The 14,883-nt window shown below is 47.0% G+C and overlaps 1 non-coding gene across 1 annotated transcript; it reads left to right on the plus strand.

Moving 5' to 3' along the window:
* Positions 1-14,339: 14,339 nt before the first annotated feature.
* On the plus strand, positions 14,340-14,411 carry TRNAG-GCC. Its single transcript has one exon. It is a non-coding gene; the product is annotated as a tRNA-Gly (tRNA).
* The last annotated feature ends 472 nt before the right edge of the window (positions 14,412-14,883 follow it).

A 14,883-nucleotide genomic window follows, 5' to 3' on the forward strand; every position in this document is an offset into this window, starting at 1 on the left:
GCCCTTGATTAGGTTACTGAACCCTAATCATTGGTGGGCTGCGCCGTTTGGCGGCATTCTCGGGATTTGGGCCTGAAGACCGCCTTTTCTCTTAATTTCGGGAATGACACGTGTAGCAGGGATTGGTCCATTTTAGACCAATCTGGGGCTGACACGTGTCACCTTCTGATTGGGCCACGTGGCTGCGTAAAATTACCCTAAACATTTGCCCCTCACAGATGTGACGTGGCACGCCACGTGGCATCTGTGACACATGTCACGCTCCGGCTGGCGGTAATTTTACCGTTACAGAGTAACCGTTCATTTTCCGGGTAAATTACGGAAATGCCCCCAAATTTACCCTCTATATATAGCCGTTTTACCCTCATAATTTTGTACGTTTACAAAAATTTTCTAGAGAGAAACTTCGAGAGAGCTGAAGACATCCGTTTGAGTCAGGCGCGAGCAAGAAACTTTGTTCTTCCGCAACCCAGCCGGACACGCCTTCCTTCAGATATCAAATCCAAAGGTACCGTCTCTGTCTCTCTCAGCTCTTTTCTTTTTTTCACCGTTTGTACATATTTCTTGCAATAAATGGATGCATCACCAACACACACGGCACAGCCTAGGTTAGAGTCCAGCCGGTCACCAGGAACGGCTGAGTCTAGGAATGGGAGTGCCGGCTCGGGGTGTTGGGACCACCATTTGCCATGGATTCCGACCAGTTATGTGTCTGTGCAGGACACCATGGCTCGGAAAATGCAGACGGCCACTGATCCGAATTATAGAAGCGAAGGCTCAGGCGGCCAAACGCCTGAGGGAGAATCATCTGGTCAGGGAGACCAGACGGCTCTGGAGAGATCCCCTCCGCGCGCCCCTTCAACCCCTGCTAACTCTTTCTTGGAAGAGTGTGACCAAGGCGGCGACGAGGCCGCCTCTGCCTCCATGGACCAAAGCGAGGGGGAGACGGAGAGCGACAGCTCCGCCTCTACCTCCGAGAGCAGCGATGACTTGCCCCCTCTTCCGGATAGCGAGGAGGAAGAAAGGAAAAAGTGGAATGAGAAGGACGATCCCTTCAGCATCCACGTCTCCTCCAAGGACCGAATCCAGATGGGGGAGAACTTAGAGAACTTTAAGAAAATGCACCAGCTTGGAGACGGGTATAAGATCCGGGTGCTACCTGAGCTGGGCACCATCGCTTTGGGGGATGATCAAGAGAACGCCAACAACTATTTTGGCTGTTATGAGGCGGCATTCAAAGCCGGCCTTCGCTTCCCCCTTCACCAGGCGGTGAAGGCAATTTTGAGAGGCTACGGCCTAGGGGTCTGGCAACTTACCCCCAACTCCTGGACCAACATTCTGGGGTATGTTGTCGCCTGCGAGTTCCAAGGGCTTAACCCCGGCTGGGAGGCCTTTGCAAGCATGCATTATCTCAGCAGAAGCCCAGGCGGCTGGAGGGCGTGGTATACTCTAACTACACAGCCGCAATACATGATGACCTTGGACAAGGTCTCCAAGTTCGATGGCTGGAAGCACAGGTTCTACCTGATGTCAGCCCCAACCAGACGGGAAAATTATGAATTCCGTCTGTACAATAAGAAGCCCGACTTGTTGGGCAGGAAGTGCGCTCTTCCCCGGATCCCAGAGGAAGACTTTGACAAAATAATCGAGGCAGACTTTTTCGGCCTCACAGACGCAACTCTGTCAACCGGGGAAACAATAAAAGTCCCTAAGAATTGGATTCCCAAGAGCGCCTGGTTCAGGGATGAATGTTTCCTAGCCGCCTGCGGGCTAGGGCACATGTTTAATAAACGTATGCGCCTGGGTTCACACCGTCTGTAGTATTTTTCTATCGGAATTGATTTATGATTCTGATCAATTTCTTTCTTTTTTGCAGAAGAAGCGCTAAACATGTTGCAGTCGGAGAAAACTCCCAAGCGGTCTTCTGCGACCATCCGCAAAGATCTTGCGGAGAAAGCTGCAGCCGAGCTCAGGGCCAAGGTATTGAGCGCCTGACCCTTTCTTAAGTTTATTTTATAAACTGTCTTGCCCGGATACTAACCTTGTGTATTTTCACAGGGGGGAGAAGTTGGGAAATCGTTTGAGAAGAATCTCAAACGGGCTAGAGAGGAGGCCCCAACCGTTCTCAATAAAATAAAAAAGTCCACCTCTGCGTCAACTCCTAGCGCCTCAGCCGGGGCTAAGACGATGCGGATAGCGGGGCGACTAGAGAAGGTAGGCGGCAGCGTGTGCCTTGATCTTGTCAACCCTTTATCAGCAGCCGCGGGGTTCACCACGCCTGCAAGCGTTTCCCGCTTGGCCGGCTCTGAAGGTAAGAACCCTTTTGAATCCCCGCTTGAGATGGGGTGGCCTTTACGGGTGAAATCCCACTCCCAACAGACGTCATCCTCAGACGGTCGGCAACAGATAGGTGCTGCCTTAGTTTCGCACTCATCACGTATTGATTGTGGTGCAGATCAATCTCCCCGTTGGCCAGACGTCCAGAAGCACGCCAAGGCCATGCTGGATGCCGTCCGGAAGAAGGATAAGGACAATATCCCTGGGATAGAGACATTCAATCTTGAACGCATTCTATCCCTTCTGGCTGAGGTAAGAAACTTGTCAATTCAATGTTATTTTTTCCAAGTAATTATCCCGCCTGTAATTCTTATACCGCCTGCTTTTGCAGGCCATGCTGCGGGTGGACGGGCTCAAACGTCCTTATTCCCGCAAACGGGAAGAGGTAAAAAGAGCCAAGAAGTCCGCCATAGACGCTGATAATATTGCTTTCCACTCAACTATCGTAAATGAACTTGAAACTAAAGCAATAATTATGACACAGGCGTCTAAAATCCAGCAGCTGGAGCTAGATCTGAAGGCGGCCGACCAGCGGGCAACGGATGCTGAGACGACCAAGAAGGGGTCGGAGGAGGCCTAGAAGAAGGCAGACGAGAGCGCCAAGCAAGCTGATGAGGCGCTCAAGAAGGCCCAGGCGGACCTTGGAAAACTGAAAACCAAGGTTGAGAGGCTGGAGAAGGATGCTGCTCTAGCTCAGAAAAACTTTGCAGCAACCCTGGAGGCGGAGCAAAACCGCCTTGTTGCTGAGAGTGATGCTGACAACGAAGCCCGTGTGAAGATTGCTTGGGCTGCCTTGTACCTAGAAGCTGATTATAGCATCTGGGAAATGGCACACAGCTATGCTGAGTACGTGGTGTACTTGAGAGAGCAAGGTGAGCCAGAGCCTGCCTCCTTTGAAGCCTGGCTCAACAACAGTGAACCAACCGCGCCTGAGCTTCCTGGTCCCGGCGAAGCGCACAAAATTCCCTCAGATGATGAGGAGAAGGGGGAGAACCAGGAGGCTCCGTCTGCAAGCCAAAAGTGACCCCTCGGCGGCAGTATGCCAGTCTTTGCTTTTTTAATTTTTATTCAGCGGCTGTATGCTAAAACTTGCTTTTTCCGGCCTGCGTGCCGAGTATTTGTGTTTTTACCGGCTATGGAGCCGGGTTAATTAACAATTTCTTTCTCCCGGACGGGGTCCGGTTAACATTTGATCCATTACAACCGTTTGGTTGGATGGACTTTTATGAATTGCACCGACTAAGTCAGTTTTGATCATTTAGCATATGAATTTTTGTTTTTTGCAAATTTTAATTTTTGCCTAACTTATCAAAAGCATGCGGCGATTTCTTGCCTAACTAATCAGTAGTCCGGCTGTCCTTGCCCCTGGACGGCTGTGTGATTGGTTTCAATTGGAGCTGGTTGATTGACTTGAAAACGTCTGATGCTGCAAAGAGCATGATATGTTTGTAAGTCAATCAATCACAGTAGTGATTGCCCCAAACCAAGTGCACAGCCGTACACCAACAGGCGTTTCAGTCACTACACAGACGGCTTATGCCCGTCCTGGTAGAGATTTCATAGCCATTGAACTCTTACCCCAATTGGGGTGAGGTGCAATTTTAAAATAAATAACCTAAGTGAGAACTTCAGCCAGTTACCGACTGATGCCTATGGGCATCCGGTATTTAGGAACTTATTCGTTCTTCGTAGGTTATTTTAGACAGACGGCTATGAGTTGACCAATTTGGTCGTTAATTTTTGTCGTCTGCATGGATACGTGAAACCGACAGATAATTTGTTCTCTGCGACGATTGCACCCGAAGGGGTGTCTCCGGACGCCTTAGTCCATGTTGGGACAGGTAATTTTATAAAAATAGCAACCATCCGGCCATTTTAGCCTCTGGTCCTGTTTAAGACCGGTTGTGTAGCCACTAAACGTTTTTGTGCTTAGTTTCTTAATCAGTGTTGAATTTACACTAAGTATCGAACTTAGTTTTTTAAGCATACGAGTCTGTCTGGGTAATATCCAGACGGACAGACAAATATTTGATCATACTAAGTATCAAACTTAGTTAGATAAATGGAGAATCCGTCTGAGTATTACCCAGGCGGATAGTCAAGCAGTTGAATAAACAAAGTATCAAACTTAAATAAACAAGAGATCCGAGTATTACCCAGGCGGACTAACAAATGAAACCTTCACTAAGTATCGAACTTAGTTAGGTAAATGAGGAATCTGCCTGGATATTACCCGGATGGATAATCAAATGATAATTTTGCAAACAAAGTCTGAATCTTCATTAACTGACTCACTGTTTACAAAAAGTTTACATTCTCAGAAGTAGTACTTTTTTAGATTGTCTACATTCCAAGTTCTAGGCAGGCGCCTGCCGTCTGGAGTTTCCAGGTGGTAGGTGCCGTCCCTTACTTCTTCATAGATCCGGTAGGGGCCTTCCCAATTTGGGGTTAGATTTCCCAACTCATTGGCCCTACCGGTTGCCTCCATTTTTCGTAACACTAAGTCGTCAACTTTCAAGGGACGCTTGTGTACTTTTTTGTTGTAGGCTCTCGTCATTCTCAGACGGTAAATCTCATGACGCAAGGCGGCATTGCCCCTGCGTTCTGGGAGTGAATCCAATGTCAGGCGCATTGCTTCCCAGTTTGCCTCTTCATCATACAGCATGACTCTGAGAGTCGGCTCGTAATGTTCGATGGGCAAGACGGCTTCAGCACCGTAAACCATGAGAAATGGGGTTTCACCGGTTGCCCCTTTCGCTGTTGTTCGGATGGCCCACAGGACATGGATTAATTCTTCTGCCCATAAGCCACCAGCTCTTTCTATTTTCTTTTTAATGCCGTCTGAGATGAGTTTGTTGAAAGCTTCAACTTGGCCGTTTGCTTGGGGCCAGCCAACAGATGCGAAATAGCTTGAGATCGCCTGATCTCCCAACCAAGTATTTAGCTGAGGCGTCTCAAACTGAGGACCATTATCAAAAACCATAGACATGGGTACCCCGTACCGGGTGATAATGTTCTTCCAGATGAAGGAAATTACGTCTGAGGTCTTGATGTTTTTAACCGCCTCAGCCTCAAACCACTTGGTGAAGTAATCCACAGCCACTAAGATATAGCGCTTACCGCCTGGAGCAGGCTTGTAGGGACCTAGAATGTCCATGCCCCATTTTGCAAACGAGATTGGGCTATGGATAGCCGTCAGATCAGTAGCCGGACGGTGAATGAGTTTGCCAAATTTTTGGCACTTGTCACATTTCTTCACCAACTCCTTGGCGTTTGCCTAAAGAGTGGGCCAAAAGTAATGTCGTCTGGCTCTGACGGCTAGGGACCTGCCGCCTATGTGAGAGGCGCAGAATCCCGAGTGCAAGTCTTCGAGAATTTCTTTCCCCTTTTCTGGGGTGACACACTTCAACAAAGGCTTCAGAAACCCCGGCTTGAAGAGTTCTCCATTTTCCAACTCGAATCTTGCAGCTCACTTTTTCAGGACGGCTGCTTCCTGTGGCGAATCAGGAAGTGTGCCGTCTGAGAGATAGGCCCGGATGCCATCCATCCAGGTAGAGCTTTGGTCCAGAATTCCAACGGGATCCTCATAGATGCTTCTCTTTTCAAGAACTTCCCAAAAGACTGACCGAGGCGTATCATGGCAGGCGGAAGATGCCAGCTTTGACAATGCATCCGCCTGGTTGTTTTCCGACCTAGGCACCTGATTCAGCCGAAATTCCTCAAGTGCCTTGGTCTCTTCTTTGACTTCTTGAAGATATTTAATCATAGTCGGATGGGTAGCCTCATAACTTCCCTCATACTGGCTAACAAACAATTGAGAATTAGAGTAGGCGTCAATTTTCATGGCCCCTGCCGCCTTACACATGTGTATGCCGGCTAGCAGGGCTTCATATTCCGCCTCATTGTTAGAGGCCTGAAACTTAAAGCGTAGTGCATATTCAAATCTGTCTCCTTCAGGAGACTCATAAATTACGCCTGCACCACAGCCGTTCTTTGTAGAGCTCCCGTCTACGTACACTTTCCAAACCTGATCAAGATTATCCGGAGCCACCGGACGAGTCATTTCCACAATGAAGTCGGCAAACGCCTGACCTTTCACTGCCTTTCTTGGTTCGTAAGTGATTTCAAGGCTCTGCATTTCAATAGCCCATTTCAACATTCTCCCGGATGAGTCCAAGGTAGACATTGACCGCTTGAGTGGCTGGTCCGTGTAAATCACCACCGGATGTGCCAAAAAGTAAGGCTTCAATTTTTTGAATGCCATATACAAAGCGAGGCCAAATTTTTCAACCATGGGGTACCGGAGTTCAGCATTTTTAAGAACATGGCTAATGAAGTAAACCAGGAGTTGCACGCCGTCTCGCTCAGCAAGGAGAACGGCACTGAGGGCATGGTCTGAGACGGCTAAATACATGTACAACATCTCCCTAGGCAAAGGACTGACCAACCTAGGCAGAGAATGTAAATGCTCTTTCAACCTCTGGAACGCCGCCTCAGCATCATCCCCCCATTCAAATCTGGTCTTCTTCCTGATTGCTTGGAAGAAGTAGAGGCATTTGTCACCTGACCGGCTGAGGAACCTCCCCAGGGCGGCCAGACAACCGGTGAGTCTCTGAACTTCCTTAACAGAGCGGGGTGACTTCATGTCAATCACCTCCTGTATCTTTTCGGGGTTAGCCTCTATCCCCCTTTGATCAATCAGGAATCCGAGAAACTTCCCAGACTCAACACCGAAGACGCATTTCTTAGGATTTAACATAACCTTATGCCGCCTGAGGGTGGTGAATGTTTCTCGGAGATCAGCAAGGTGATCCGTCTGTAGCTTGGATTTGACTATCATGTCATCAATGTACGCCTCCACATTCCTCCCAATCTGATTAATGAAGACCGTATTAATCATCCGTTGGAAAGTGGCAGACACATTTTTCAAGCCAAACGGCATCACAGTATAACAGAATAGCCCCTAATCAGTGACGAAGGCCGTCTTCTCTTGATCTTTCTTCCACAGGGGTATCTGGTTGAAGCCGGAGTAGGCATCCATAAAGCTCATTAAGGCGTGACCGGCTGTAGAATCGACCAGACTGTCGATCTTTGGAAGCGGATAACTGTCCTTTGGACACGCCTTGTTGAGGTCTGTGTAATCAACACACATGCACCAGGTCCCATTCGGTTTCTTCACAAGGACCACATTGGCCACCCAGTCGGGGAAATTACAAGGCCGAATGAACCTGGCGTCTAGCAGCTTTTTGACTTCGGCAGCTGCCGCCTGACTTCTTTCCTCGCCGTGGTTTCTTTTCTTTTGCCGGATAGGCTTCTTTTTGGGGTTCACGGTGAGTTTGTGGACAGCAAGATCCGGGCTGACGCCTTGCATCTCTTCCACTTCAAAGGCAAAAAATGTTTTTGAATTCTTTTAGCAGAAGGTGCAAGCTTGCACCCTAGGTAGAATGAGCAACCGTCCCAAACTTAACAGTGCGTTCTGGACGGCTGTCGTCTAGTACGAGATCAATGCTTTCGCCAGCCGGTTGGGGACGGAGCTCATCTGACCGTTCACCGGTCAGTGATTGCTATTTTTTCTCTTTTTTCACCTCCACCAGCAGAGGAGCCTTTCTTTTCTTTCCGGTTGCTGGTGGGGCAGGAGCTGGATCGGCATCCTTGACGTTGTCAAGGTCTATTGGTTCCTGGCCGCCTGGGGCCACGGTATCTCGGACGGCTGAGAGATAACATTCTCGGGCCGTCTTCTGATCCCCATTCAAGGAACCAACAGAGCCGTCATCCTTCTCATACTTGATGAGCATGAGGGAAGGGATGATTACTGCCTTGGCTACATTGAGGGTTGGCCTGCCAAGAATGATGTTATAGGCGGTCAACTCCTCAACGACCAAGAATCTGACAACAATATGTCGTCCCTGGCCTTTCTCTCCCAGCCGGATGGGTAAATCAATTCTCCCGGCTGGGTAGACCATCCCACCCCCAAAACCAACCAAGGGGTGGGTGACCGGATGCATGCTGCTGACGTTGTATTTCAGCTTTTGCAAGCACCGGAGACTGATGATGTCTGTTGAGCTGCCGGTGTCTATAAGGATCCGTCTAACCAGCTGATTGGCAACCTTACATTCAATGACCACCGGGTCATCATGCGGGCGGCGAACGCTGCCCCTATCCTTCTTAGTGATCAAGACGTCTGGGAAGGAGGAGCTGGCTTCCGCCTGTTCATCATCATCTTTGTCCATCTTTTGAAGATGGCTCTTGGTGCCCTGGATGGTAGGGCCACCACATGAGAACCCGCCTGCTGTAGTGTAGACCGGCTCCTTATCGGTATCCGAGCTACTAGCAGGCTGGGGGGTAGTCTTGGAGGACTGACCCTTGTTTTTCTTTTTTGCCCCGGCTGGGGACTTAGAAATGTAGGACTTCAACAGCCCTTTGTCAGCCAGACGGTCCAACGTACGCTGAAGACTGAAGCAGTCGTTGGTGTCATGGCCGACCTCCTCATGGAACTGACAGAATTTATTCTTGTTCCGTGTCTGAACAGAACTCTTCATAGGATTCGGCTTCTCAATGGACAGCCGGTCCTTTACCTCCATGAAGATGGAGTTGCAGTCTTTATTAAACTCGTACTTGGGGACGTACGGTTTAAATTCTTTCTTTTTCTTCTGGGACGGCTGGTCAGAATCAGTAACCGCCCAGACTTCTTTTCTTTTCTTGCTCTCTTCTTTGTTTTTAGCCGGCTGAGCTGACCGGCTGTCTTTCTGTTTGTCGGACTTCTTGGAGTCCGACTGGCTACCAGGCGAGCAGAGGTCGGTAGCTTAAATGTAGCTTTCCGCCTCCCTCAGGGCCGCTTGTAGGGTGAAAGCCCCTTTTTTGACTAGGTCAAACTTAAAGGTCGACCCGTCTCTCAGACCTTTAAAAAAGTCTGTAAAAGCTACCTCATCAGACAGTCCCTGAATCAGAATTCTAATCAGGTTGAACCGCCTGACATATGAGCGCAACCCTTCTCTCTCTCCCTGCTTAACAGTGCTCAAATCAAGGCTTGTTTTCTTAGCAGGGATGTTCATTGAGAAGTTGGAAGCAAACAGGAAGGCAAGCTTCCTGAAGTTGTCTATGGACCCGGCTGGCAGGTTGCCAAACCATTGTTGGGAAATGCCCTTCAATGTAGCCGGAAAGCATCGACACCAAGTGGCATCATCCAACCCCTGCAGATACATGAGGTTGGTGTAAGCCATGAGGTGATCTTCCGGATTGGTGGTACCATCATAGGTACCAACCAACACATTCTTAACCTTGGTCGGCTGAGCCGCCTCGGTTATCTCCCGAGTGAACGCAGAAGGTTTTTCACCCAGGCGCGGCAGGCGAAGCTGCCAGTCCAATGGCTGGACATTTGGATATGCCGCCTGACCCCCAAAGAAGGCCGGCTGCATGAAGTGAGGAGGATACTGCCCGTAAGCCTGAGTAGGCACATACGGGACGGCTCCAATCATATGAGGGCTAGAATGGACGGTATTACCGCCTGTCTGGCTCTCATGCAAGGAGGGTGCACTCCCTGTAGAGATGTTGTTGAAGCTGTCTGGAAAGTTCGACGTTGAAGCCGACTCAGACAGCGATTGATTTCTCTTCCGGTTGATGATCTCCCGGGCATCGAGAGTTGATTTTTTACTTCTCACCGGCTGATGAGGCCGGCGAGGGTTATTGGTGTTCCCCCCAGGAAGGAGAATTTTCGACCAATCGATGGTCCCGGCTGCCTTCTCCTTTGGGTGAGGAGTGGGCTGCCGGTTTCTGACTGACTTCCCCTTCTCTGGTGGAGTCTTCTTCGCCGACTGACCTTTACTTGGGCCAGCCTGGCTTTTGGTGATCAGCTTTGTAATTTCACCCTTAAAACTCGTCATGAACCTCATGAGTTCGTCTCGGGTGACAGGGGCCGATCCAGCTGCCGTTTGGGTTGCCCCTTTCGGCTGCCCAGTAGGTCTGCTCGGACCCGCCTGGGAGGCGGCCCGCTCTAGAGTCTCTCTAGGCCGGATGCGCTTGACTCTGAGAGAGCCGTCCTCGGCTGTAGAGGTTTCAACCTGAGGATCCTCATCCTCCTCATGGTCTGTAAAGACTTCTGGGTCTTCGCCCAGACGGTTAGGGGGTGGTACAGACTCTTGAACCATCTTCGAGGTACTCTCCCCACAGATGGCGCCAAATGTTTTGGGTGAGATGTACCTGCAAAACAAACGGAGACACCAGTTGGATGGTGCTCCGCCTCCAACGCACAGGTTAGAAACTTGAAGGGAGAAAAAAGGTGCGGAAATTTAGGTGGGGATCTGCTCGGATTCCAAGCTCAGGATGTCTCTATCAAAGAGTAAAAAATGTGTAATAAATGGTAAAACGTGTTCTCAAAATGAGGGACATCTCCCTATTTATAGGGTCTTTGGGAATTGTGCCCCTGATTAGGTTACTGAACCCTAATCATTGGTGGGTTGCGCCGTTTGGCGGCATTCTCGGGATTTGGGCCTGAAGGCCGCCTTTTCCCTTAATTTCGGGAATGACACGTGTCGAGCAGGGATTGGTCCATTTTAGACTAATCTGGGGCTGACACGTGTCACCTTCTGATTGGGCCACGTGGCAGGGTAAAATTACCCTAAACAGGTATGCAATGAGTGTCATGGTCTATGACATGAGGATTTTGTATTGAATTATTGTAATTGATTAAATCAATGTTTAATTTAATTATTGATGTTATTTTATGCCTCTATGGTGATAGCAGTATAATGAAGTGTTTGTTGATCTTGTTTGTGAAATTTATTCAAGTTATATGGATAATGATAATCTCTTTGTGATTATGAGTTTATACTCTTGGTTACAAAAGGGTATATATGCATGTATCAAACAAAAGCTATGTAAGTGGGTGAATATCGCTTATGTGATTGGTCAATTGAATAGGCTCACTAGTAATTCTAGAATTCTATGTTGGCAAACGGTTTATTGTTTGTTGTAGTACTTGTTGAAAATCATAGATTATGGCTTGTGGTTTAGTGGGTTTCCTTCGGTTATTGAAGGATATTCGGATGCAAGTTGGATCTCAAATAGAGATTGTTCATTCACAAGTGGATGGGTATTCCATTATGGGGAAGGTGTCATGTAATGGACATCAAAGAAGCAAATTAACTTGCATTGTGCGTTCTATAAGACATTGGAGGTCATTGCATTACATTCCGCTGGTAAAAAAGCAGAATGGTTTAAGGGTTTTAATGCATGATGAGATTTCTTTGTTGCAAAAGCCAATATCACTAATAGTGATGAATTATTGGGATAACAATGTAAATTTGGCTAAGGGATATAGCCAAGTGTAAAATTATAAAATGGTGAGTTAAGGTATATTGGTGTAAGGTATAGTTACATCCAAGGACTTAACAAGGATAGTATTAAAAACTATTGTTTATTTTCGTACGAAGTTTAGTCTCGCCGATTGTTTAAAAAGCATGGGTTAGAGATGTTAATAAAAGGATGGCAATCGGTTTAGGATTGGAGCCCTAGATAATCACAATTAGGAGAATCTCAACTTAACGCCCAATAAGACGTTGGGTCTTAAGTTCAATGAGATCAATTCTCTTATTTGATGATTGGGAACTTGTTTATTCATCCAAGGTTAAGTTCCGGTTTTACTGTGATGAAAAGAGGTTGTTTTAACTTAATAGAATTCCTGATATACTGCTCGATCACGGGAGCATGTTTGGAAGTCTACCTATATAAGTACGAAGTTTAGCCGCTTCAAGAAGCTATTGGGGCATAGCTTTAATGTACTTATGAATAGATATGGACACATGGCTTATAGTGTCAAGCTAATATGTATTTAAGTAATTAATCTTGTGTGTGTAATATCCTCAAGTTTCCAAATGTTTTGCTTTTGGTTCAAACGTTTTACGATACCAAATGGATACGGATTCTTGAATTGTATATTGCACTAAGTGGGAGTTCAAGTCTATGTACACTTTCATTTATGCATAAGATTGTTTTGTGATGATGATGTTTTTGCAATGAGTCTAGTTTAATTCTCAAAATGGGGGAGGATTGTTGAATAATTTTGAGAATTGGAGACAAAATGACAAGTTAATAATTAATTTACTTAGGCAAAGGTGATGTAATTTAATTATATAAGAATATTAAAGCAAAAGAAAATAAGAACAATGGTTAACAACTTTTTACCCTCGCGTCCTGTGAAAAGGTTGGTGCCTGGAAAAAGACAAGCGTGTAAATGCGTTGATCCGGGGGTATAAAAGGTCCAACTCGCTGTAACCAGAGGAATTTAAAAATTCACTCTCGGTTACCGGACTGAAGCCGTAAAACCTAGCTCAAAACACCAAAGCCCCAAAAGGGCCCTTGCGAGCCTTAGCCATTTAGGAAAGGGCTCGTTCCGGGGTTTGACTCAATATTCTTGAAGGAATCCTTTAGCTACTAATCTAGCTTTGTATCTTTCTACTGAGCTATCTGTTTTATGCTTGATCTTGTAAATTCACTTGTAGCCAATGGCTTGTTTCCCTGCAGGCAATGAGACTTAGTTTTTTTCTTTTTTTCTTGCATAGTCTTTCTTCAGCAAGAATGATTGGAAGCTTCAGCAAAGAATTCAAGTTCATAAAAAGATTGAACTGACATGAGGTAAGCTCGATGTTTTAGAGAAAACGATTCATAAAATAAGAAAAAAATCCTTCAACGGGATAAGAAACTTGAGAAGATCAACGAACCTGAGAGAAGGATCCAAAATCTAATCTAAGGAAGCGACTGGAAGGAAAGCAACTGGGCTAGACTGCGGATCTTCTAGAGCAGTCTGACTTTGGGAAACAGACAGTAATCGCCGCCGAGAAGAAACATGCTGTTCCGGATGACTGGAAGCCTCTGAGGTCAGCTGAACAGGCTAACAATCGGCGGAAGATGTTGGGTAAAGCTGCCGGCCTGAAGAGTGAGGCTGATCCATAACATCAACTGCAGAAGAATGAAGTTCGAGTTGATGAACAGGAGAAGGCCATAATACATCTCCATCACCATTCTCCTCCAGGGCTTCTTAATTAAGAAAAGGAAAATATGAGGTGACCTCATTAAAGAGAACATTCAAGGATACATCGAGTCTCTTGGATTTCACGTCATAGCATCTATCTATATTCGGACTGAGCATATCCAAAAAAGACACAAGTGCTTGCCTTGAGGACAATTTCTCTCTTAACTGCGCAAGAATATGAACAAAACAAGTGCATCCAAACACTCGCAAATGCCCATAGGATGGTGCTGCCCTAGTAAGAAGTTCGTGAGGTGCCGCTGTAGCTTCTTTCCTCTCTCTTCTCCCCAAAAAAAAAAAAAGGAAAAAGGAGAGAGATGTCCCGTCCTTTCTTTATGCACATTCATATACATAGCCAGACACAAAGGTGTACAATCCGGTCAAAATCTGCGGTTCTTTAAGTGAATGAACTCTAGGTTTTCTTACTTGCTCTAGTGGCTGGAAAAGGCCAACCGAGAGGGGAGAACGAATGGCTCAGGAATCGACCGGTTCCGAGCAGATTCGTGGAATTATTGTAGAAGAATTTGATTATCGTAGAATAAGAAGAGTCGTCTTAGGAAATGACTTAACTTAAAAGACGGATTTCGCCGCTGCAAGGCAAGAGAGCAACTTGTCTGGTCTTGCGGTGCACTCACTCCCGTTACAAGAATGAGATGAAGCTTTTTCTCGACTCGAGATCAATACCCCTTACAACTCGCACCAATAGCGGCACTGAGCGGCCGGGGATTGATTGAAAAGCCAGCCCGCCTCTATAAGATTGTGATAAAGAGCACACACACGGGACCTGACCTACTAATCATCATCTCATCTAGCGCGAAGCAAAAAGAAAGGTCCCTCTTCCCGGCCCCCCCTAGCCACCTACCTACTCGTGCTCGTAGCTCGATCGGAGGTCAAGAGTGTGGTCCGGCGGAAAAACAAAAGTCGTCCATATCAAGTGATACGTGAATTTCTCAGTAGTGCTTCGCCACTACCGTAGCTGGCGGAAATAGCTTAATGGTAGAGCATAGCCTTGCCAAGGCTGAGGTTGAGGGTTCAAGTCCCTCCTTCCGCTCCTGGCTTCGTCGTTTAGTGGTAAGGAGTGGAGTAGGCGGCGAGTAGAGTGCATAAGTTTTAGAGTTAGAGAGAGGCAATGAAATTGAAGTGGGATGTGGAATGTGATTGGTGATGGATGGTGGTTATGAAATAGGTTCGGGATCATCTCGCATCTAGATCTGCAGTTTTTCGGGAGGGAACAAGAGAATGAGGTTTGTTTCATTTTTAAATAAATGCTTTTCTATGATCGACACGAGTTTTAGACAGCGTCTTGAACTCTGGGACCGCACCCTGTATGTCGGCCTCAAGTTCCTCGGCTAGGAAACTACTAATCCTTCTTCTCTTCCTTCTCGCCTTTCTTCTAAAAAAGTCTTTTTTTCCTGACTTGTTCCAAGTAAGTGTATTGGCATTACCTTACTCTAAAGAGTCAGTCAATTTCATTGCCTTCGCCTTCGGCTACTACCGGCTGGAAAGGCTTGGCTCAACATTGG

This window comes from Chenopodium quinoa, unplaced genomic scaffold, assembly GCF_001683475.1.
Source record: "Chenopodium quinoa cultivar QQ74 unplaced genomic scaffold, ASM168347v1, whole genome shotgun sequence".
In the NCBI taxonomy this organism is placed as follows: domain Eukaryota; kingdom Viridiplantae; phylum Streptophyta; class Magnoliopsida; order Caryophyllales; family Amaranthaceae; genus Chenopodium; species Chenopodium quinoa.